The sequence below is a fragment of the Ctenocephalides felis genome, unplaced genomic scaffold (assembly GCF_003426905.1).
Source record: "Ctenocephalides felis isolate EL2017-DRISC unplaced genomic scaffold, ASM342690v1 CF-g0.4_SCAFFOLD_00845, whole genome shotgun sequence".
Taxonomy (NCBI): domain Eukaryota; kingdom Metazoa; phylum Arthropoda; class Insecta; order Siphonaptera; family Pulicidae; genus Ctenocephalides; species Ctenocephalides felis.
In genome coordinates this window covers 33,609,831-33,637,273 of record NW_020536999.1, presented here as the reverse complement: position 1 = coordinate 33,637,273, position 27,443 = coordinate 33,609,831, and the positions used below count along the sequence as shown (strand labels likewise).

General features: G+C 28.7%; 1 protein-coding gene across 1 annotated transcript in view; it reads right to left on the bottom strand.

The window, feature by feature from the left end:
* LOC113382517 (sodium/potassium/calcium exchanger Nckx30C) overlaps positions 1 to 27,443 on the bottom strand; it is a 155,408-nt gene that overhangs the window by 109,501 nt on the left and 18,464 nt on the right. The window lies entirely within an intron of this gene.

The following is a 27,443-nucleotide window of genomic DNA, read 5'->3' as shown; positions in this document are numbered from 1 at the left end:
TTGAACTAAATAATTAATAATGAAAAACTTAATTAACAAATGGAATACTATCTTAAATAGCTATCAAAAAATAAGCAAATATTTTCAAAACTTACTTTTATGAATTTTTAATTATTTACTCATTATAGCAAAAGATCTAATAGAGACTGAAACTTTTAATGGGTAAAGAAATTTGTTCAAACGCCAAGAAAACAACGGCAAAAGTAATTAAGATTATTCAATGCAGTATTTTGAATCATTCGGCATCTTATACAAACACACTTATATATATATATATATATATATATATATATATATTAATTACATATACATTAGAATCCGATTAGTATGACGCCGGATATATTGACAACCACTTATTATGACGTAATCGCACTAGGAAGTTTGGTTTCCATATAAAATTACTTAAAAAAACAGCTGTCTAGTCGGATATATTGACATCGCTTACATTGACATGTCGCTTATAATGACCCATTTTTGCAAAAAAATTTGTCCAATTATAATGACCGACATGATTTTACATGATGTGGCCAAGTATACGAAAGCAATTGCTACGTCTTTTGCGCACAATGGCACCAGGGACTGTCTTTACAATAAAATTATATAAAGAAATCAATCAAAAATTACTGATTACTTACATTAAATAATCACAATTGTACGTTTATGGGTGGGGTAGACCAATTAGTAATGGTCCGCCAAATGGTCAAATAGATTATTATGAATTCTGTAACATTTTCTAATAATTACAAGAATTATATAAACTGAATTATAAAACATTATTTATTCAAAGCATATAAGTAAGCTTTAAAACTTTAGACTGAATTAAAATTAAAATCTGAATTATTTTCGATATATGTACAAAAAAACATTTTTTGGCTTTTTCAAATCGGTTCATCTATACGCCCGAAATCGTCAACGAAAAATTGTCTCCACACACACACATCCATTTTTGCTGAGATATGCCAAAATGTTCAGAAACCTCTTAAACGTAAAGATGTGCAAAAATTTTCATTTTTGATTTTCAGCCCATTACTATAACTTACCCTACGGGAAGTTGTAAATATAGAATAAAATATTACCTATATAATAACAAATATGACTGCTACAAATGACTCAACAGCCCTTCCTTAACGACACTAAAACTTTTCGTTCAAAATAATCGATGAATGGCGGACACATTCAGCCAATTACAAAAGCCGCTTCGAGGATTATCCAAATACACTTGTAAGTACGCCACAATAAACCACCCAAATGAACTAGCAAAGGACCTACTTTCTGCGAACACTGTCAAGAGACTAAGAAGATTAGATCCACTAGACTTAGCATAGTTATATATCTAGTATAGTGCTTGTAATTATTCTCACATATTTATATTTATTATCTACTTGCAATTATTGTCATATATTCATATTTATTATACTAACTTAAAATACTACCAATGGGTAGTATTTTAAAAACTTATTTAATAACTAATCACAACAATTACTGAATGCCTTCTCAGGCAGTTGTAATTTAGATGGAAATAAAAAAAAAAAAAAAAAAGTACGCCACAACAGTACCAGGGCACGATTAACCCTTTCGACTCGGATGCCGCCGCTCCGGTGGCAAAATTCATATAAATCTCGGAATTTGCGAGTGGTAAATGTTAAAAAAGAAATTCATGTTGAATTAACATATGTCAATTTTCAAACTGATCAGAAGACTCTGTATTTTCAAAGTCATTTTTTCCTACAGGTTTACTTGTTGTCCGTGTAAAATTTCACTATATAGTAAAGAAAACCTTCGCGTTATCAATTCTTAAATTCTTAGGATAATATCATTTGCGGTCTTACTATAATGTTTCAAACAATGTTGTATTTTCTGGAAAATCCTTGTTTTCTCCTTTAATTCATTTCTATTGCAGATTTAGTTTTTGCTTTATGTCGGTCGACTTACGAATCAATTGTATACCTTTTTCAGAATGTATCAATATATTTTTCCGGAATGATTCGGTGATTTTTTCTGACCCGATTATCGATTACCTAGCCGAGCGAGGGACGTGCTCACGTGCGGCCGCCAGGTAGCAGGTTTACGCACGGTAGCTTTACTTTTACTACATATCTACATTTCTGGGTTTGCAAACGAATTCTTTTTGCGTGCTGGAAGCTATTTTCGAAATATATTTGAATATGAATGAATATTTATACATTCTCTAAAAATATGCAAAAATAGCAGTTGTAATGAACTTATTTCTCAGATTTATTAATATAAATACTCAACAGTATTTGCAATAATTTCAAGAAAGTTTTGAGGGTATTTAAATTAATTTTTTTAAAATCAATTTGACAATGATCTTATACTTTAAAATAAATTTTTGCTCACATTTAAATCAACAACTTGATACACATTAAAATTAAATCTTTGCATATAACTCATAGTTCAATATAATGGTATCGATCAGGAATGTTTAGGAATATATATTTGTTCATTAATGATTTCCCAGAGAAGATACGAAGCGAAGATAATGTGTTTAGCTTGAAATTATTTCAAAGTAATTATCTTATAAATACCACCGTTTAATTTGCTTCACGAAATAGCATTCTGCCTGACAAGAAATTAAGATACATCTGAAGGAGTAGGTGTATTTGAACTATTAATGTAATGCATATTGGAGTACTATTAAGCTGATTGATGCTTTTGAAAAAATTACAAATTTCATGTACTATCCAAAACCATTCTATTACAGAATCAAATCATTTTTTACTGGAAATACCACTGCCAAAGTAATAAGAACTAAGCCTTTTCACATATATGCATATCGATGAAAACCTCTATTCTTCTATGCAACGTCCAGAACTTCAAATATTTATTTTAGAGTAAGTGTGCTTGTCCTTTACAAACATGACCTATACAGTATATATTTATATTGGTTTCTTCTTATAAAAATAGCATGCTTGAGGGTTTAAAACTTGTGATCTTAATATACATTCATATATTAACAAAATATTTTAAATTTATTTAAATATTATTATTCAGACAAAAAGATAAATTCAGCCTTGTCTACGGAATTAAAAAAAACAATTTTAGAAAAATTAGCCAAGTAATATTGTACCCCTTAATTATAATACTGCATCCTTCCTTGCATTCTTTTCCCGCGATAAATCATAATAAAGTAGATTTTTCATGTCATCTTAAGATTTAGAACTCCGGATATAAATTATAATTACTCGCTCTTTTCGGTGCAGTAGAGGTAACGAATGAACACGGAGTAATTATTTATGACCCGGAAAGTTTCTTTTAGAATTCTGAAGAGTGCTTTATTTAAATGATTGTTTGCAAAATATATAATTTAAAGTAATTTCTACAATGCTTTCTCCACATCTGAGTAGTTATATACAAAAATAGTACAAACACGATGTTTCCTCTGTAAAATGACAATACAACTCATGTAGATATTCCAGAGCCACAAAACTTGTTTGAGAATTATTTATATCCTTAAATTGGAATTCTTCGCTGGCAAATCGGATAAGTGCTGCGGTACTTGCAGTGCTAATTGCCTTTTGTAGTCCTCAACAGAATATTAAATCAAGTAATTATGTGATGATTTCTAATTTAAAAAAAGAGTTCAAATTTTTTTACTAGAACTGTATTAGCTTCGTTCAAAATATAGCGAAAAATTATTTTTTAAATTAAATTTTTATTTTAAGTTAAATTTGCTAAATTGTATGCATGGTATTGGATCAAATGAACAATTATCAAGTATGCATCGATTTTCGTTAGTTGAATTTATGAACTAATGATTCTTCTCCATTAAAAAAATCGTCATAGACAAAACTATTTTATTGGTTGACAAATTCTTTTTCTTTGATGCTAATTAATTACATTTACAAATACAGTACAGTTACGTATCATCTAAAGGTCAATCGGAAGACCTGTGCAAAATATCGATTCGTGTATCTAAATTTACAGTCCCTATTTTAAGAGTTTGCGTGCAGAATTCTTTTAAGTCATCTTTTACTATAACATATTAACCACAGAACTTTGCTAATCAGAGCACGTGCATCCTTTACCGTATCGATTTAGAAAATTTAATATATTTAAGTAACAGAAAATATAAATGTGATCAGAAACTTAAAAATGTTTTACTTAATTACTGTCTATCTCTATTAAGCTGTAATATATTTAACTGACATTCTGACAATTACAATATTTTGTCAGACGATACTATTTGCTTATTTTAAATGTAAATATTAAATTTAAGGATCATTAATAAAACATCTCATTTACATATATAGGCATGTATCTTGTAAATGTATTTTATTAGATACGTGTTTATTTGAAGATTTAATTTAATGAGAATTATTTTAATTGCACTCACGTGAACACTTTACGCAAATGTACAAAATCGCTTTACTGTAATGTTGTAGGATGTTGGACGATACAAATAACATCAAAAGCACCTACTAGAGTACATTCAACTAAAAATAAATAAATTTCTTAATGAGTATATCATTAATATAATTAAATTTGCTTTGCCCTAATTATTTGAAAATATAAATAATTTAATGAATTACCGAAATAACAGAATCGATTTATTTGTTTTATATGTCTTTTGCGATAACGTACAAAAAATGTATAATATTTTTATTCAGTTGATATTTCTGTAATCATTCATTCCATCCAATATATGGTGAATATGAATATACACAGATAATATTATACAAAAATACATACATTGATACAGTCACGAAATTGAAAATTCATACTAAATTGAGTTCATTTTAGGTACATTTGTATAAAAAATAATCTCGTGAGCTTGTTAAAAATATTTATTCACTTTCGTCGCGTACTACCGTTTGTATTTGTATACACTTTTTATGTGTTTGTACATACGAAATTCATGAACATAATATGAAAGCACCAAGTAGGTATATCAAGTCTGAAATATCATGATTCATACATCTCTTTTGCATTTGCATCGCACCCGTCATTTATTTTTGAGTAGAGACGCCTGATTGAGACAGACTGTCTTGAAAATTGAATTTCCGATGGTGGTACTGGAATTTTTATGGAATGGATACATATATGTAGGTATAATTTCACGTATTCTATATTACCCGAAAGATATGTTTATATTTTTTAAACTGAATCAGATTTCAAGATGAATTAACACAAATATATCCGTTCGATAGATTCAACACTCTACCTCTTTCGTTAGGAAACTCGGAAAGGTTTGATAAAATCATTAATCAACTAAAGCATGTATTCGTGGTACTGGATTATATTGAATGTTCAGCAGAGAAGATCTATCTGCCCCCATTAAGCAATATAACCAAATTGCTTAGCGAATACTTGTCAGATTATTCCCATAGCTCATATAGTTTACGGTTTATTGTATGGTGGTAATATATTTTGATATAATTTATAGGGATGTACGTAAATAATAGCATATGCATGATTCAAGGAACGCCAATCAAACAATAAAACAATGAGTGCCATATGTTGAACTATTGCGGTAAAATGTGTTACCAATAACAATTATTCATCCACATTTTATCCCAATAGTTTTAGAACAGCTGTGTACTCACTTTTGCATTTTGGTTATAAACTGTTCATCATGTAAATAATAATTTATTATTTTTAATAATAAAAATTTCTTTTCACAAATGATATATTACATTCAAATATTTTAATCTTGTCCCATTTATATTACACGTTAGAGAAAATAATAGTTTTCTATCAAGCGGAGCATTTTTCAAATAGAGTATCAATCACTCTATATGGTGATTTATACTAGAAGTAATTTAATTACTGCTCATCTCGTATTACATCAGATGAGTATCGATTTGTTAGAATGATTGACATATATAGAGCTTCATTGAACGTAAACCAATTGCTGGTAATAATCTATAGTAGTTAGTACTTTTTGTTTTATTTTCGTTGATACCATTTAATTATTCAAATTAAAATTCAAACTGCACTTGAATACAAATGTAGAACACTTGTTATTGAATGTAATTATTTTTTGAATAGCCATTTTAATGACTAAATATTTGGACTCATCATTATTTATTATGATTGTTATTTTTAAATGTTTGAGAGGATACCAATCATCTCAAATGCTCACAAGATTTAAATTTCTGCAATGAAAATGAATGATATTATTAATAAGAGCAAACTGATGTAGTGCATGTAGAACTAGAAATACTACAACAATCAAACGTCCCATTTGAAAAGTAAAATTTAAAAACACAATAATTTTAATAAATCTCATTAGACAATCATGCGTAGGTAAGGATATTACAACTAAATTTTTTTGTATTTAATGTCGTAAAATTTATTGATCTCAAGGTACGTGTGTTTTTATGATTGTTATTGAAAACTAATAAATCAATTAATTAATGCTAGATATTTATAATATACATTCTATATTATATTATAGACCATGTGCATGAAATATAGAAAAGTGAAACAAATAATATCATGTGATAGATCAATATTTAAAACAAAAAACCCAAATGTATTGCATCATTAAAATCTCAATATCAAATTAAATTACATTTTTGGGCATTCATTATAAACCTAAAAATAATATAAAATATGATAAAATCGATGTGAATAAAAATAAGTATTTGTATTGATCATTATAAAATGAATGTGGCCATGAAGATTTCATTAAATGTTATAAGTTCGACGTAAAATAATTTTGTAAAAAGTAATAAAAAACTCCTAATTGCGTCAAACTTTTCCTTAGTCTGAAAATTACTATATTCACCTGTGTCGACAGAAATAGTTAATGGACATGTTAGACTCAAAACATCGTTTGACTAACTTAACTTAATGGGGTAAGTAGTCTCCTACAGTGACCAATTGTGCCGTTAATATCCTCTTGAGAATATTATCATTACACACGACAGTAAAGCTCTGGGACAAGGTAATATATAGATAAGTTACTAAGCCTGTGCCAGAGGTGAACAACTGGGTTCACTTTGAGGATAAAGTCATATTAATTTCGGCAACCAAGCATGTAGGAGGTTTAAGTATAGAAGTACCCATAGCATCTTGGGTATGTATTTATTTTCAACCAGTCGTTCTAGACTAGAAGGTGTTGTTTAGTAGAATGTAAGTTAATAGTTTTCCAGGAAAAAATGGTTTTACAAAATAAATTCATAAACATATTTGGTTTAAGTTGTAAATGTAGGTTATATAATATTGTTATTTTAAATTATTGTTCGCTTTATTTTGTTTGGATACCATTACAGTATTGGACTAGCCAGCAATCGATGTATCCCTCTATATATACATCCTATCAGACTATCGATTCATCTTTTCATTTATTAAATTGGCAATATATTTGCTTATCGATCAATCTATACAGTTTTCGCATCTCAGAGCGACCTATCGCTCTTCTATTCTATCCATATTTCCATCTACATATTTGTCTATGCATTTATCTATCAATCTATCTATTCGCCGATTTTGCTTTGATAATTATTGTTCCAGCTAAAAAGTCTTTAATAATTAACTTCTCGTAGGGTAAGTTATAGTAATCCAAAAAATAATTCCTTAGAAAAAATGGTGTTTGTCCGGATACAAATTTTTGTCGACGATTTTGCGAACATGGATAAACCGACGTGAATAATTCTAAAAACATTCGATTTCTGATGATAAGGAGACGTGCTGCTTATTTATTGGCAAAGGCAGGTCTAGCCATTTTAGAGATACGGGTCAAAAAGTGCCAAAAATGGTATTGCAGTTTTGCAACGGAGCGTCCGATTTAAATAATTCAAAGAACATTTTACTTGTATTGACAAAATAAACAACTGGAAATTTTTTTGTATTAGCAGGTTCAGCATCTCCGGAGATCCAATAAAAAAGTAAAAAATAATGCCATTTGACAGTCAAAAATTAACATTAGACATATGCACATCATAATATCAGATATTTTATAAAAATTATAATAATAAGTACAAATTTTGTAACACTATAGGGTTCCGTACTACTGTTTACACTTCAGGCGATTACGCGCTTTAAAATTTAGACTTCAAATCAGATATGCAGCGCAATTGCTTGAAAAAAGTTTTAAAAAAAATCAAAATACAAAAAAAAATCAAAGTATGAAAAAAAAAAAATTTCAGAACTTTCAAAATTTCTCAAAAACCTATTTTTTTCAAAGTTTTGCGAAGTTTTTTTTTTAATTTAGTTTTCAGTACGGGAAGTTCTGACAATTTGCCTTAAAACACGATGCCATTCACTACTAGTTTTTTTCATATTTCCACAAAGCATTTATATTTGTTATTCAGCAAAGGTTGCCGATTCGAAGTTATGTAGCAAGCCCTTAATTTCTCGTGACGCGCCGAGTGATGCATTGCCCCTAGTGCGGCGGCAAAGTACTTGAATTCTGCATGAGACGCTGAATTGTTTATCCGACGTAGGACTCCCACGCCCATTACGAAAAACATTAGAGATGCTTAAGGAGTAAGAATATATGAGAACTGGACTGAAAAATAGACAGTGCACGAAATAATTCACGATAACTTTGGAGCAAATGTTTTATCGTTTAAAATATATTTTCATTTTGAAACAATGAAATGAATCAGAACATGCGAGATGAGATTTCAGAAAACGAAACTCTTACGAAAGTGAGTAAATCTTTTCTATAAATTTTAATAATGTACTTTTGAATATAATATTGCAATTAATGTATTGTGATCATGCATTTCATATTCTAGAAACTAACTTAATGATTGCTATTAAAAAGCAATAAATCGTTTGAACATTTACGAACATTTATCGTATGTTACAAGCTTGTATAAAAACGACTAGTATCTAGTTTCTCCCTATAAATAATTATTAAAAAGGTTCAACATTTGCTAGTAAAATATGCTTGGACTATTTTCTCTTTTCACAATTTTTACGTATTTTGTATTAGAGGGGACTAAATAATTTTATTGCCGAAATTATACCTTCGATATTAAATATATTTTTTATCAACCATTATATATCTTTAAAATTATGTTCTACAATACGAAGTTTTGATTTTAGGAAATTGAATAATCAGTCGTTGATTAAGCTCTATTTTACCCAATTAATTTCGTTACACCCACTAAGTACTATTTATAAATGTGGGTAGTAATTTCGATATTATTTATATACAGTTATTCTGAGTACCTCACGTTATAAATCCATCATGTAAAAAATCAGATAAATATAATATTTATGTAAAAATAATGATTATCAAAAATGTATATTAATAGTAGTAGAACCACTACAGATCATTATAATATTAGAATTCTTAGTTTCCTGAAAATTAAATTAGGTTATAAATTTTATAATAAATTCTACATGACGCTCACTCCCACACATAAATAAAATACAAAATAACTACTAAAATAGAATAGTTGAAATTACCTTAAAAGTAGTGTCAATCAAAACATTTTTGTTAATATTATATAAAAATTGTAAAATGGTATATGTGGTATTTAAACACGGTTTTATTAACAAAAATGTTAGAGATTAACTTAGTTGTATTTAATCATGCAAAGCCTTGTATCTTGTTAAACTACTGCTATGTAATTCGTACGTAAAAATTTTAAAATTTGCATTTAGATTGTATATATACTATTTTGCAAATATGATCATGTTTTAGATAAAATCTTTGTAAATAATGTTAAACAACAAAGTACATGAGAACTGTATCAACCTGGAAACTTTAAACCGCATTTTACTATCAACATAATTTTTGATGGTATAATTTTATGGGTAATAAAAGCTCTTGCATAAAGAAAACAATAGAACTCGGGCGGTTCGCAAAGATAGTGGTTCTACTGCTTCCTTTTTTTGACATGATATGTTGCATTTAAACTGTATAAAAGCCATATAAGTTTTAGGATGGATCATATTTACAATATTATCATTCGGAACATTCATTGCATTTATGACATTTTCACACCCATTCGATATATCTGAGAGCAGAATATCTCGTCGTTTGCCTACGAGTCATGCACTAGGGAGAAGCGCCGATTGTATGTAGCTGATAAAATACATGATTATATGCGCAGCCTCATTTTTTTGTTTTTTTGTGTCATTTTGTGCGGGTGCCGAACATAAGTGTCTCAACAAATCGACTGATAAGAGAAACATGTTCCAATCTTTTTATATACAATCGAACAAATTGAATATTAAACAAAATCCAGTGCAGGTCATGCTATAATAGAAAAGATGATCAGAGTTAGTACCTCACGGGAATATATATTAACAAGCAGTTCCTCTCGTACTAACGAAGCCAATTCTTCTCTCTGTCTGTCTGTCTGCAAATAAATTACATTACACAAAATTACCTCTCATTACATTATTACAATTACAAAACGAGAAAAGAAAACAGAATTGAAAAAATTAATTCATTTGATTAAATCATCACACGAAACTAAAGCGATCTAAATGCTTTCTTCTAAAATATATTCAATTTTAAATCGAACCTTTTTTTCTAAATTAAAAAGCGGCAAAAATAACGCAGACACACACATTTTAATCAATTATTAGCTTCATCGTCTATTTAAATTGTGTGTTAGATACAAAATAAATTATTTGTCACTCAAAAGCATAACTCAAACTAGAAAATATCAAAGACAAAAAATTAATTAAACGAAACTGCTTCAAAAATTTGAAACGCATGCCTCTAGCGTTCTTTGTTGAGACTCCCTTATTTATAATGTTATAAATTTTACAGACCGCACATCATGTAAAAATTTGAAAATTAAAATTCGTTATTATATGTAGTGTTGAGGTAGTATGTGTAATATATTGCAATAAGTGTATGTACAAGATATAAGGTCAAATGGTTATTTTATTTATGAAGTGGTGTAGTCTTTTATAAAAAGTGTTTACCATAATTTTGTTGATGCATGTGTATTGTGTGTGTAGTTGTTCCCGAGGGAGCCCCAAGTTCAGATCGGAGAACTCCTATAGTCATCTAAGTGCTTATTAGAAAATTGTGCTAATACAAAGCATGTGTAAGCGATAAAAGTAAAACGGTTCTTCTAAATTCTTGTCGTAATCAATTTATAATTTGAAAATAGCAAAGTTCAAGAATAATAAAATAAGACTAAAGTTAAGAGTTACTTTAGTAAAACAAAAGTAAGAGAATTAGACTTATTTAGAAAACATTTTTATGAAGTATTTAACATGGCATGGCAAAGTTATCTTGCTTTACAAAGAACAATAATCAAAATATAAAAGTTAACATTCATTACAATTAGTTTATTAAAATAATTACCCGAATAAAACCAAAAAAAAGACCAATTTATTGTCGAAATTACTCTTTACTATCATTTTTTTAAACCATTTTACTTTTATATCTCTTCGATGTGATGTATACAGCAATTCTAGTATTTAATATAATAAATCTAAATATAAAACTAAGCATCTACTAGACAATACAAAAACACACTCTCACACTTTTATAATTGTGGCTAGCGAAGCCGGTGCATATCTGTAAAGCTAAAAAATATTTAAAAAATAAAAAAAATATTTCTAAATTTGTGTTTTTAGTATATGTATAACCATGTCTATATACAGATATTTGTTCTTTGTACAATGTATGATTTATTGCAAAATTTATAAAATTACTATATACATATGTTTTAATATTTTTGTGAAATGGATGATTATTTATCCGGAAAAGAAATTTTTCCAGCTTTTTATTATGTTATTACATTAAATACACCTTACTGTGTATTTAATATTTTAGACCACAATGAAATATATAATTTCGGAAAAGCTGATGGTTATTTAAATAGTCACGTCGAGGCATTGTGTCAGCCGCAGATCGCAAGTTTTGATTTGCAACTGTTTTGTTATATTTCAGGTTTAATTTTCTGCATTAACGCACTTTGCATTCAAGTTAAAAAGTTTCCCGCTTTCATTCACAATCATGATTAAATGCGCCAACTTTTGATGAAACTGGCCAACACACTTTAGTACATTTTTTATAAAAGAGAGCCTCTCAATGTGGGCCGACTTTGAAAATTTTAAATTTATTGTTTAACAATTGTGTTATTGTTTCTGATTGTACTCCTAGAAATGTTATTTACAATTACAGTTTCAAAGTTTAAATGAGCAAAATTGATGAATATTAATCACAATAACTGAATAAAGCTCACCTTTTTACCAAAGAGCTATGTTCAACTTAAAAGCTCTTAATTTTTAAACGTGAGATAATTTTTTTTTTCAGGTCATTTAAGGTCAATACTACCACTCCGTTTAGGGTTAAGGTATGAAACACACTGTATATATATATATATATATATATATATAAATTTATATATACATCATAATTAGATTTATAATATATGGCAGAACAGCCATGTATAATTTATTGTACATTTGTACCGCTTTGGAAGCAAATTTTATCGCACGTGTGTAGTTGCCAATCATAAAATTAGTAAAAACTTGTAGAGCACTACAATTATATAATTATTTATTAGAAACGGAGTTCAAACCAAAGTTGGGATCAGATACAGTGTATTATGTCGCTTGAATAAGGCATATCCTTAAATAAATACCCGGGCGCTATGACTCGCCCGAACTGCTTTATGAGAAGCCGTTGGTAATCAGCGCAACTTTCGGCAATTAAGCTCCCTCTTAATTATACAAAACTGCGTGTTTCAGATTTTTATCAGATATAACTTTTTTGTGTTAGTTGAAATGTTTTAAGTTGCTATCTCCACGTTTAAATGTCAGAGTAAATATATAATTTTTGTACGTGTTCGTGGTATTAAATATATCACATGTGATGATTATGAAAAGAGAGTTAGGTAAACATGAGAAAAATATATTTTAATATTTATTCAAATACTACTCTTTTTGAGAGTATTGCATTTTTAATTTTTAAATTTTAAAAATAAATGTGAAATAAAATGTGAAATGTAGTTCTGATGATTTACGACTTGGTACCGTTTTTCATATTATGAATAATATTATAAAAGTAAGTTAAATGGAGCATCGAAGTGTCGACTTGTTGGAAAAAAGGCTTAAGGCCTGATTATACTTTATAGGTTTTGTTTCATAAATATATAAGTTTTTTATCCTTTATCTCTCCTTGGCACCAAAATTATTATTTTAAATCAGTTTTTCCCACTAACGTTTTACGTTAATCGAATATGTATTGATTAATTCACGTATAAATATACATGATTCACGTATAAATATTACGTATAAGTAAAAATATTATATAACATATTTTATGCAAAGATCTAAGCATGTATTTTTCTTTATCAAACTGTTTAATCATTTTCTCTCGAGACCATCTTTACTTCAATTACCCCGCACTTAAACTCTTACAAATCCATTTGTGAACATCTTTCATATCTTGTTAAAAACAGTAATCAAGTTACAAAGTTCACCAAATATGAGTCTAGCTTCAAAGGTTTCATAATCCTCGTGTACTTATATACTTAAGTATGACGCTCGAACATCAAATAGTTTTTCTTTTAATAAAAGAACTCTGTAGCTATTCAGAAGCAAAACTGATATTAACTGCTATTATAAAATGGAAAATACATTATCAAAATTAATTATTTAATTAATTAATTAGCGAAGCTTAATAATAACTAAACGCTTGTAAAATACGTCATGTACAAATTTAATCAAAAAACTGATCAACTTATATCGAGAAAACTATCACTTTCCAATATCATTTCCAAACATTATTGATTTGCCCATATTTTCGATAAACTTTTGAATAGTGTTAAAAATTTTCTTTGATGATTGTTTTCGAAAATTAAGAAACTAGCAGGCATATTACTATTTACAGAATACATGTGTATATAAAATGTAATATGCCATATGTTTTATTATAGATTTCAAATATGATTACAAGTGAAAATGGCCTTTCGTGGGCATAGCTGTAGTGGAAACATGCCACTTAGAAGTAAAGTCATCACTATTACAACAATCGTAGCAATTGTAATAATAAAAATTCAGCACATAGAGATGAGACAACTGTTTGGGTTGCCATCTATAATAAAAACAAACGTTGTTTGTAAGAGATTTTCACAACAGCTCATAGAACCCATAAGTTCTGATCGCTGTTTAAATAAATTCAAAAAAAAATATATATATATATATATATATATATATATGTTTTATTGATATTATTTTGTTTATGTATAAACTTTCTAACAATGCTTTAGGTTGTATTCAAATTCTTAACCAACTATCCTTTAAGGTTCCTAGATTTTCGTCGGAAACACGAATATTTTTGAAGTATCCTATAGTACTCTAATTATTACTACATAATATATAGTTGTATTTTTAGTCCTCCTGAAGCTACTCTGTGGGCTATGTAATATAATAAATAAATGAATAAATAAATAAAAATAAATTTAAACATTTATTTATTATTAATATTTAGGAAACCAGTTGGTGATATATATATATATATATATATATATCAAGAAAGATATAGGTCAAGTTTCAATATTTTTCAAAAATTATTTCTTAACTCGTTTGCTATAGCATTCATTCTCATTGTGTGCAGAATGATATGAATGTTATAACACTCATATGCTAAAGCCAATTATTTTGAGTTTAATTTCATATAATCACAAGTTTTTGTAATTATTATACCTGTCAAGGTGTGGATTAACTGATTATTTAGGTATTTTTGTATTATTTTATTCCGGAGTCAGAAATTAGTTTGAGCAAGCACATTGCGTAATATTTGACGTGGATGCTATAGCATTTATCGTATATAACGAGTAAAATATGATAATCTGACTACCCTTATAGACTGTGTTTAATCAAATTTCGGATATCACAACAAAGAAGTATCAATTTTTGTACCTAGCTCACACGTTTACTGTCCGCGAACTTGTTAAATTCCATAAATCAATTACTCTTCCTTTTTATTGCGAAGCTTTATTGCTCTTAAATACGAGATATGCATGCTTTAATGCAATAAATTCTATTTTATACGTAAAATATTTAATAAGAATTATCGAATCGAAAGCAAATATATAATATTTCATTGGCCAATTTTTTTATGAACATATGTCACACATGTGAGCTCGTGTTACATTTTCGTACAACTGCGTACCCGTACCGGCTTCAAGCCCTCGACTTCAACCCGCGAAGAGTGACCATCGCGCGTCGCGTCGTATCGGCCGGTGGGGCCCAGAGATTCGTGCGACATGCGACTTTGTAATTAACGGATTAGTTATTTCTGTTCTGATACGGCAAAAATGCGTGGGCGAATTTACGAACCGTTATAAAGCGCCCGATAAAGTAGACTTCGTGTCGGCGTACCTAATGCTCTTTCGAATCACTGAACAAGAGAACAAGGCTGTTCAAATAAAGCCGCGAGACATGTTTTGTTTTGATGAAGCTTTTCAAGGTACTAATCTAGAATCGATCTAGAGTGTAAAGTCATAAAAGGAATATAAAAAATAATGACACAGGTGTGGTAGAACGCGGACCGTTTCAGTATTTAAAATATTTACTGAAACGTAAATATATTCTGCAGCTAGTTTTAATATAGCAAAGTCATATTGCAAAATATTTTGTCCACTGTGGTAGATTATTATACTTCATTTATATTTTATGTGGTATAATATTTCATAAATGTCTTTTTACAAACATTTAAAATAATAAGAATGTTAAGTTTTTACTTAAAATCTTATTTGAGCAGTAATGTAGAGATAAAATTTCGCGACTGATATTATTGCAAACATAACATGTTATAGCATAATTCGTGAGTAATACTGCGTAAGCAATATGATAGCATATTGCTCCTAGCTATTATATCATTTTTATTATTGTAACTCGATACTAAAAAACCTTAACGTTTTCAAAGGTCGTTTCAGAAAAAAAAATTATTGTCATGTGTTCGCCTAATTTCGTAACCTGCCCGGATAAGTTTTCCGGGGCGCGTGAGTGTGCCAGTCGCGCGCATGCTTCGATCGATATGCCTTCCGGCGTACAACCGGAGCGTAAGGACAGTGATTTTCAACATTTTTGTAGTAAATAATACAACAAAATAAATAAGTAGTATATGAAGTTACGTTAAGAAAAGAGACAAAAATTGTTAAAATAACTCAGTAAGTAGTTTATATTTATATTTATACGAATTATTTACGTTCAGTTACTATGAAGTTTTCATTACATATTATAAATATTCTGACTTTCTGAATAATATTGAATATAAATATAATGCAATACAACTAATTGGTTTTCGAAGCTATTATTTGCAAATAAAGTGACTATCTTGAAATAAGATCTTTTGTTTAAAACACTTATACAGCACTATAATATACGACAAATATCAACAAAAATAATATTTTTTTATAGAAAATGGTATTTTTAAAACGAAAAATATCTATTATAAAATATCATAAATGATTTTATCATCACTAAAATGTCAATCATGTTTTCAATTTAAAATCACAATAGCTCGCAATATACCAACACGCAATATTTTATAATCGAGCACTCCCTTGAATGTAGATAATATTTTTATAGGTTCTATGATAAAATTAGCCTATAAAATATTATGAGATGTATCGATGTATAAATTTACATATCAATGTTTTCAATTTTGTAAATTCTGAGTTTTCTAGGACATTGTAGAATGCCATATCTGTTTGAAAACCGCTGCATCGTAGAAGGACGAATGTAGCATAAGATTCAAATGTATTGCTGTTGTTATAGCACATGTATACTCTTCGAATATGCTAATCATTTTCTATTAAAGTTTGTTCCGATCATATATTATCCTGTCCAAGCAGGACGAGTGTCGGATTTTGTGATTATTGCTAACAACATATTTGTACTTGACTTATTCTTAAAAACAACTTTGCGATTTTAAGTAATTATTTTTGAACATTTATTGAATTGATTGTGGCTAGTTTCTATGCTAAATATTTCTTTACCATGAATCTTAACAAAAGTTTTTGAGAACATTTTTATGTTACATAGCGACTTAAAACTAAAACGATTTTTGTAGTTTTTGAAGTTTTTTTTAAATCTTGTTAATTATTTAATTTCAAGTAATTGCTTCAAATATACATAATGTCAATTTATAGATATCTTAAAAGTGTGGAAATACAAATAAGAAAATGCAATTTTGAAAAAATATTTTCCCTAGTTATAAAATGTTCAGTAATATTTGTTTAAGAACAACTAATATTTTTAAAATAGAAACAGGAATAATCAATGCCACTCTAGCACTCTTTTATAAAAATTATTTTTCTAAATTATTTTTTTTTTCAAAAAGCTTAACTCAATTGATCTTGGACTATTTAATTAGTATCTAAAAAATAGTTTTGCTTATATTGCTCTTCTTTCCTTTTCATTCTATGTGCATAGTAAAATATTTGCGTGTTTCTAGTTAATAGCTCAAAAAAATCAATAGCAATAACACAACTCGTTTTCAGGTAAATTTCTTTTGTCGTTGTACAAAAAGCCCCTGTTACGAGGACCGATTGTTCTCTAATTCTCTCATCAAATATGCAAATGGCGAAAAATCGCAAAATGAAAATAACTTCTGCTATACGGAAACTTTACACAAGTTGGTCGGTTCGTGCATGACTTCAAGTAGAAAGTACATATAGTGTTAAACTAGAATAAAAGAGTTCTTTTCATTACAAAATAACAAGAAAATTGTTATTGTAGTCGCGTAATCTTGATTGCCATCGGTAATTGAGCGTTTATTGATCACATGATGAATGGGATATATTTGTATAAATTGTTTGTAAATATGTCAGAAATTTCAGAGGCACTTCATTACTAATTTATTAATCGGTACAGAACAAAATATAACATAAATGCTGAACAAAATCATAAATAGTTTTGGGCAAAGCACGATTACCCAACGTAGGTTGAACTAATAAAACAAATAGTATAATAACCAATTTCAGTTTTCATTTCAAACTAGGTCATAATATATCATTTATTAATTAAGAATATCATAAATTAAAACGTACATAAATTATAACACTATTACTCTCAAATGGTAACGTGGAGATAAATTGATTATTACTATTACCAAAGGTGTTCTTATCTATACAACGTAAACGACAAAACGTAAAAATAAAATTGATCGATCGTCCTTGCCAACTCAACCATTCGATCATCGCCTGCAGACGTCCCATAAATTGGCAAACTTTTGACATGCCGGAAAAAAATCGAGATCGCTGCTTTTTTAACCCAACAGTTTAGGCAATAAATTTCAACGCAAATATGAACAGAAGTATATATGTATTAATATCCAGCTGAGCTAGAGTACTGATTTTAAATACAATTTTTCAATTTTGATTCTGTCAATAACTTGACAATTTAGTTTTTATTGATGTTACTAGACTCATAATACTTATGTCAACATTAAATTCGAAATCAAGCATAATTGTTTTGTTTTTTATGTTATCCTTTACTTATGCTGCTTATAGATTTTTTAATTTTCCGATTTTACATTAATTGTAGTGTCTATTTTATTAATTCAATTTTAAAATTTATGATGACTACAAAAAACAAAATTTTTGCATAAAAATTCATTCATATGAAATCATATTTTGTCATTCCTATTAATAGCCCGAATTTAAATTAAATTGAGTAACCAGACACTTTTTATTTATAAAATAATATAATTAAATACTTGATAGTATAATTGAGTTATGTATCGCATCAATACCATTCTATTTTATGCAACTTTATATCTAATGCAAAGAATTTACCACAACGTAGCATTAAGGGGAGAAATGGATTGGTCGACGTTGATCGGTGGATAGGGCGACCTTGGCGCGTCATTAACACAACAGGAATTTCACGATGGCCAACTCATTTTATCCAGTACAAATTTATTTAGTCAATAGTCTCAAATCAAATAATCAATTAAGAATAATTAAATTGTTTTATTTAAAATATTTCACTCTCAAATCTATGTTATATGAAATATCTGAGCATTCATTTAGTTTATAGATTGAGTAGAAATCGCTAACTTAAAAAAATAGGTTTCATTTGAAAGGATTAAATTGATAATTATCTTCTGGTGATATGACATGTTTTACTTTTTAATAATTTGACACCCAGAGATGTCACAGTAAACCCAAACTCGACATTCTCCAACGCATATAAATCATCATGTAAATATTGTCCAACTATTTGATCTAAATATATACAACCTTAATATTTCCCTAATAAAGGTGATATAATGGTTCAGTTTTATTCATTAGATTCTATTCAAGTATCAAACAAAACTTTTATTGAATTATTATCATAGATATTTGTCCCCTTGGTATGTCTTACTTATTTTTATAATGTAGGCAGTATTTCATGGATGTTTTCTGATCGGAATTCATATAAAATAAAGTTATAAAAATTTAGTTTATAATTATCGTAAATACTCATGCCTTTATCTATAAGATCTTTAACTTGCCGTTGGGCAAGTTATAGTAATCGCAAAAAAATCGAAAATGAAAATTTTTATATATCTTTACGTTTCAAACATTTTGGCATACCTTAGAAAAATTGGATGTATGTGTGTGTGCGTATATGTATGTGTGTGCGAATACAAATTTTTGTCGACGATTTCGGGAACACGGATGAAGCAATTTGAATAATTCAAAAAACATGCGATTCGTATTGATAAGGAGACGTACTGATTAGTTTTTGGTTTTTAGGCATAGCTGTTCCGAAGATACGGGGAAAAAAGTGCCAAAAACGGTAACTCAGTTTTTAAGAGAACGGAGCGTCCGATTTTCATGAAGGCAGGCGCTTGCGGAGATCTTAAGAAAAAAGTAAAAAAAAGGCCATTTGGCGGTCAAAAATGATCATTAAACATATGCACATCAAATTATCAGATATTTTATAGAGATTTTAACAATAAGTATAAATTTTGTTTACATTCCTAGTCCGTACCAATGTTTATCTGTTAGCCGCCGACGCGGCGCTTACACGCTTTGACATATCGTCTCTATGCAGTTAAAGCAGTACGATTGCTTTGAAAAAAAGTTCAGAATTTCCAAAATATATCAAAATAAAGAAAATGTATTTTTTTGTCAAACTTATAGTTTCTCAAAAATCTAATTTCTGGGAAGTAATTTTTTTTCAAAAATGTTAATCGTTTTTAAAAAAATAATAATGTTTGGTACGGGAAGTTCCAGCAATTTGCCACTAGTTATAAATTATATTTCAATTAAGTCCTTGAAAGTTGTACTGTAATCTTCACTATCAGTGCTAATTGTACGAAAACACTTCGCAATTCACTCACATCATCGGGCGGTCGGTTCGTATTTAACGACCTCCAAAGCGGTGCGCGCCACCCCGCAGTCAGGCCGACACTTCAACCCGTCACGCATGCACTTGCCCGATAACGATAATACGCCCCTATATCTATGCAATCAGTACTTGCTTTGTCCTTTCGTGTCATATTTTATTATACCAACTCTAATGTCTTATATTAACACATAATTTTATAATTATTTTATATAAAATTATAGTTATAAATTTCTGACCGAATAATTTAAGCAGTACAAAATATATAGGAGTTACATTATATATCTAGTTGCAAGTTGTAAGCAGCATTTTACCTTGAAGCAGGTTGCGTGAACTTCATGAAGAATCGAGATTTAGCTATTAGGGTAAAATGTTCAACTGTTTTTTAACACTTAAGGGGGTATTCTAGTGTAAAAATTAAAAAACAAAATCGTTTTTTTATTTCATATTTTCAAAGTTTAACTATCTAAGAATATGGGTACGAGAAGGTTTTTGAAAATTTGAATCAGTTTCGGAGATATAGGCATTTTACTGACTCGGTCTCCATACTGGTTTGGCTTCACGTAAGTTAAGTGTTGAAATAACATTTTGGCGTTCACTAAAAAATTATCGATACGATTCCAATTGATGTCTTTTCAATATACTTATATTATCTGTAATTCCATACATTAAATTCATTTTTTAACATATTTCATTTCATATATTGCATGTTCTAAAAAGTTATTTTATTTAAGCGTGGACGTCAACTGTATTTAGTAGCTGCTCTGCAAAACTTTAAATGCGTTTTTCTCAGAAGAGACTTTTCAGTATTGTTGACACGATTTCTCGAGGTTTAATCGACCGACTTGAAATGTTAAGAGAGTCTTGTTTATAGACCTATCTATAGCCCGAACTAGGATTATACCCCAATTCCTAATTTACTATTTTTAAAAAATTCGAGAAACTAAAAAAAACAGTTTTTTATGCAAACAGTCGCCAATTTGTAAAAAAAAAAATTTTTACTCATCGCTAGTTCGGGCGATTGCGACATCATTTTAGAAAAATAATCTTTTTATTTTTTGCATTTCCGATGGCTAGAAGGACTGAAATCATGTCAAGACTGAGTTGCCAATTTTTTGAGACCACCCACTTTTTCAGCTGCCAGTTTTTTGTTTTGTATTTTAATAATGTTAATAAACGAGTGGTAAAAAAATGGGTAGAAAAAACATCCATTGCTTTCTTTTACGACACTTTAAACATGACCTAAAATTCATCGCTCTACACTAGAATACCCCCTTAACGAACGGTACAAATCTGTTTTATTTGGGCCTAGTTTCCTTAAATAATTCAAAAGAAATAAAAAACAAATTCGAAGCAATATAACTATACAAAACTTTATTAAATGAAATGTACTAATTTATTTAACATTTTATAATTGTAGTCATTAAAGCTTTTAGTCCTTTTAAAGAGTGTAAACATTTACCTTCATGTAAGTTAAGTGTTGAAATAACATTTTGGCGTTCACTAAAAAATTATCGATACGATTTCCAATTGATGTCTTTTCAATATACTTATATTATCTGTAATTCCATACATTAAATTCATTTTTTTAACATATTTCATTTCATATATTGCATGTTCTAAAAAGTTATTTTATTTAAGCGTGGACGTCAACTGTATTTAGTAGCTGCTCTGCATAGCTTCTGATTAAAATCGCTCAAGAGCACAGCGAAATTCTAAATGTGTATGATTTTTTATAGTTCAACGGCTTATCGTAGACTTATAATATATTAATATATTAAAATATTTAATTACAAAAAAATGGCTCGACTAATCGTTACCAAAATATAATCAACGCGACCTAACCTACCAATATGTTTCAGTTATTGAATTTACGAATTTACGAAAACATAATCTTCTCTTTCAGAAAGTCAAAAAATTTAAACATCTATTCCAAAATTTATTTTAAGAAATTAGGTTTGAGATCCTTTTGGAATAAATACCATTTTATTGAAAGGATGCTTCAAAATTGTATTGATTATAAAAGTTCCCATTTGGTCCAGTATGAAAAAATAACTATTAGTAAAAACACTTCAGTTTCTTTATAAGAGACTAAACAAATCATACAGTATTTTTTTAGTTTAGCAAAATTTATAATACTTCCTGATTGATTTTACATTTTAAATAATCATTTTAAGCAAACCATTATTTTAAATATGTTAAAAAAGTGCAAATGATTATAAATGCAAACCAAAAAGAAAATGTTAATTTTTTTTTGAACAACACAGGCAAGTAGAAACAGTAATCACCGTGTTTAAAATTGCTATATATTTCCGCAATTATTTTTGAAACTGCCCAGGCAAATGCTACTACTACTCCTCATGATATCAGCTGTATTAAATGTACGTGAATGTGTTTACTGACTCGTTCTATTTCAATTCTGCAAATTGCTAAAAGCTTATTATCAAACCGAGTCGTGTGCATACAGTGAGGCTGTAATCACACAACACACGCATACTTGATCACCCCGGCGAGCTTATAAACACAACACCTGCGAGCAGATAATACGCGACTGATTTCTGATGATGCCGAACGCGAGGCGCATAATAGGCCATGTCGCGATTCAGGGTAATTTGTTATCGCCGGAAGCGTTGATTTATGATTTACACGATTTATTAAAGTACCTTTGATTAATATGTTTATAATATTTTCGAGACAACGACTTTGTACGAGATAAATATAATTGGTGCGTAAAGTTTAAAGTATTTCTATTAAAATATATTTTATTATAAAATTATATACATTTTGTAAATGTAATTAAAAGCGTATCGAAATTTAAATGTAAAATTAAAAATTTCAATATCATTTAAACATGCTTTTGAAATTTTCAATATGAATTTATACTCCTATATATATATATATAATCCTATATATAATCTTGAAGGACGTAACTTCAGTGCGCCACTTTTTATTATATATATTTAGATTAATATGTATTTTTTTTGATGCCCTCCCCCTCTATTAATTTTTAACTGTTTTTATAGTATGCATGTCATTCAATTACATGAAAAAAAAAGTTTTTTAAAAAATTACTATTTATTATGTAATCTATTGATGATATATTTAAAAAAATTATAATAACATATTTTATATCCAAATATCGTGACGGCACCCTCCCGATTATGCGCTTGCATTTTTCGCATGCGTTGTATTCGAGGTAGCGCCGGCCCTGTAGATATATATATATATATATATATATATACAGGGCCGATCCTGGGGTCCTTAGCGCCCGCATGCAACTTTTTTTCTAGCGCCTCCCCCCACCCTATTAATTTTCACCGTTTTAACAGTTTATCATTAAAATTATATAAATATTTACATATTTTTTAAAAATTAATTTTTAATTATTCTGGATTTAGTACACAAAAAATTAGATATAATCTAGAAGGGTATAAAATATATTGATTTTAAATTTATTTATTATTATCGATATCAATAAATAAAACAATCCCTGTCATAATTTCACATTTTAGTAATATTCAATATGTAGTAAATTGGTTAAGGATATAAGTTCGACTACCATAGGCAAACGAATTAATATTTTTGTTAGATTAAAGTTATAGAATTTAAGAAATGCATTTCAGAAATAGTATTTATTATTTTGATATAAAGATCTTGATATAAAATTGAAATAAAATTGAATAAGTAGATTAAGCAATAAACAGAGCTTGTTAATTGTTAATTGTTTCTACTGATATCACATTGCAAAATAAATATGCTTTTTGTGTCTCCGTATCACTAATTAAGTTAAATTATTAATTATAATTTATTAGGTATTCTAGATTTTAAATAAATAATTCTAGATTTTATATAAAAAAATATAAATATTATATTATAAATTTAACTTCCGAAACTCGTTTTGGCGCCCCCTAAGGCTTGGGCCGCATTTTTTGCATGCATCGCATGCAAGGCAGGACCGGCCCTGTATATATATATATATATATATATATATATATATATATATATATATATATATATATATATATATATAAATAAATATATGTTCCATATAAAAGAAATTATCATAAAATGTTAAAATGTTGTTATGTGTTATATTTTACGAAGTGTAAGTGCCCGGGTGAAATAATTGCCCAATTGATTATCACCTGATATAACCCATGGAATCAAAAAAACGATAAAAATATAAATTACTATTTTCCATTTACCTAGATGTGTTATGTAAATACAGAAGTACTAATTGTACATGCATGTACAATAATTCCATATTTTACTTTTGTTTTTCGTTCATGACTGTTGATATAATGGAATATTGATAGTGTGTGGTGAGCTATTTTTGTATTTCGATTAGCATGACATTATGGAAATTTTGTATTTAGGCTGCCTGAATATAATAGTCAAGTTGATGACATTTACAAAAATTATAGCCGTGGTTTAAATCTGTTAACTTATTTCATAAAAAATGGATTTTGTTTCAATAATCGCGCATACTGCATTATTGAGTGGTATTAACTATAAAAATCTGACAAAGGATTGTATGTTACGAATAATCAATTTAGTACAAATGATAGTGTCATATGTTATAAATATGCAAATAACTCTCATGAAATATTGTCAAGCGTTGGCGTTTGCCCAGCAAAAATGTTTCATTGCGTACATTTTAAAGCCATAAACGGCCGATACATAAATAATGATTTTAAATGCTTTTTCATGAAGGTATGAAAAATATTCAATATTTTCCTAGTAACGTGTAAGCTTAAATTACAGAATTTGCATGGAAAATGTAAAACTGCCTGAAATAATGTTTTATTCAGCTAGTACATAAAATACTTCATATGGGAGAATGCGGATTAACACACGATTATAAAATATTTAATTAAAATTATAGAATTTTGTATATAGGTATCAAGCATGTAATGACCACACAAAGGGAATTTGAATTTTAGCAGTTATTTTAAAATGATGGAAATAAATAAATAAAAAAATGAAATGTTAAATGAATATTATACATTTTAGTAGAAGTAATGTATTAAAACACGGAAAGTGATGAAAAATTATCAAATGCTCAAAGTGATAAAAAATTATCAAAAGCTTTCGAAAGCATTTATTATATATTTTCTTGTAAGACGTTGAGAGTATTAATTTCTATATCCAAAATAAATTAGTCTTAAATAATTGTTATGCACAGAGAAATGCTTCACATAAATTACTTATAATTATTATTGCTATTATTGTTATTATTTTAATTATCATTCATTCATTTATTTAATCGTTTTTTTCTTGCTTTCTTTTTTTCTTTGTTTTGATTTTCATTACCCACTTTCAGCTTATAGATTTTAATGTAATCCAATTATTGGAACAAGAAGTGAATAATAAAAAAAATCACGTTTTAAATACAACTAGTGATATTCTGTTTTGATCATAAAGATAATTTTATAATAATGATAAATTAATAATGAATTATAATAAATAAAAAACAATTTTTTTTTGGAAAATATATTCCAGAAAAAAGTGGGTAAACGTTTATTCATGGTTGTAACAAATCTTTCTCTAGTATACATTGGGAAAGATATTCTTCAATAGGATGTCTACGTCTAAATGCGACGACCTTGAAATTAGAATATAAATCCCATCGGCCCACAATGGAGTCTCGATATTCCAATATTCCCATACATTCTTGAGTTCACAAGAATTGATGCGACTCGATCAGAATGGCTCAATAAGAGCACGTTGAGTGCCGTTCGATTATCGTTATTTTGTTTGTGTTTCGTGTTTTATACCGCGCTCGGGATGTTCTTATCACGATCGTCCGTGATCCTGCCGAGAACCAGGATTACGATATGCATACAAACATCTCTTCAGAAGCGGTCATGACTGGAATATTGGGATAATTTCCCACTAGCACGGCACGAAAATTGCATCATTTCATGTAGTAGACTAAACAACTCTACATGAAAATGCATGCAATGCTAGCACGGTTGGACAAAATCGACCTAATCCTAGCTAATTAAACAACGAATCAAAACATTTAGACAACTCACTAGCAAGTCCGCTTAAACAGGCAAGTATTAATTCATGAGAAAGATATATAGAGGTTCAATAAATTATAATGGATTTGGATTCGCTATCTAAAATATAGATAATGTTTATCACTGTCATTGCTAAAGCCAAAACTAATTAATTTAGTTATCGCAGAACGCCCTAATTACAAGATTAATTGCATTTTGGAATTACGGCTTTGAACGATAATCTGTTGATTCGATTTTTGCTCATGCTTTTCAAATTGTAACAGTATGCTCGTTTCAAAAGTCAATTTCTGTCGGTCCAAGATATAGATGTGTACTTGCAAGAAAAATATTAATACGGTTGGAGGTGATGCTCATACCATTGTACCTATATACGTATATTGCCAGAACTTTTCACAGAAAACAAGAAAAGGTCTTTAGAATGAAATTGTCCCGAATGCTTGGATATATCTTGCAGCATATGATAAATTATCGTTGCAATGAGAAAACATCCAGGAGAATAAAGAGAATGAAAACAAAGAGCAAATCCACTTCTATGTGATAGAGTATAGTATCCAAGCGACAAGTTTGATAAACGTATTTTCAGTATCATAAAATAGATCAAAATGAATGAATGAAGACATTGAAGATTATAAAAAAATCAAAATAACTATATTTTGTAATAAGATATAATATATAGGTTTAAAATAAATACGCTTTCATTAAATGCATGCTCAAATATTTGATAATTGTTAGTAGTAGTTTTTTCTGCTATACGTTTAGGTAAAGAGTTAAACCCGTCCTCGACTTGAAACATATTGCCTATTTTTATTCAAGCTTATATTCACTATTTTTCTAAAATAATTAAAAAACGGAACAAATTTTAATGTAGTGTGTTCAGTGCATTGATATAACCTTACGTGTAATAAAATAAATTTCATAAGCCGACACGTATATCGAACACAGTTTCATCCTTTAGCTTTGGACCTATCCACTTCGCCGAGCGTTATATCTCCGCAATTCGATTTGAAGTTATATACCTAATATCTGTATATATTATTTACCAATCTTTCCACCGTCGGATTTCTCAAAAAGACCCTGTGGAATGCGAGTATACAAGTGTTATCCTATAAATACATCACTATACTTAATACCCTTTCTGATGCCGTAACGCGGCATAGGGCTCGCCAGGCGTAG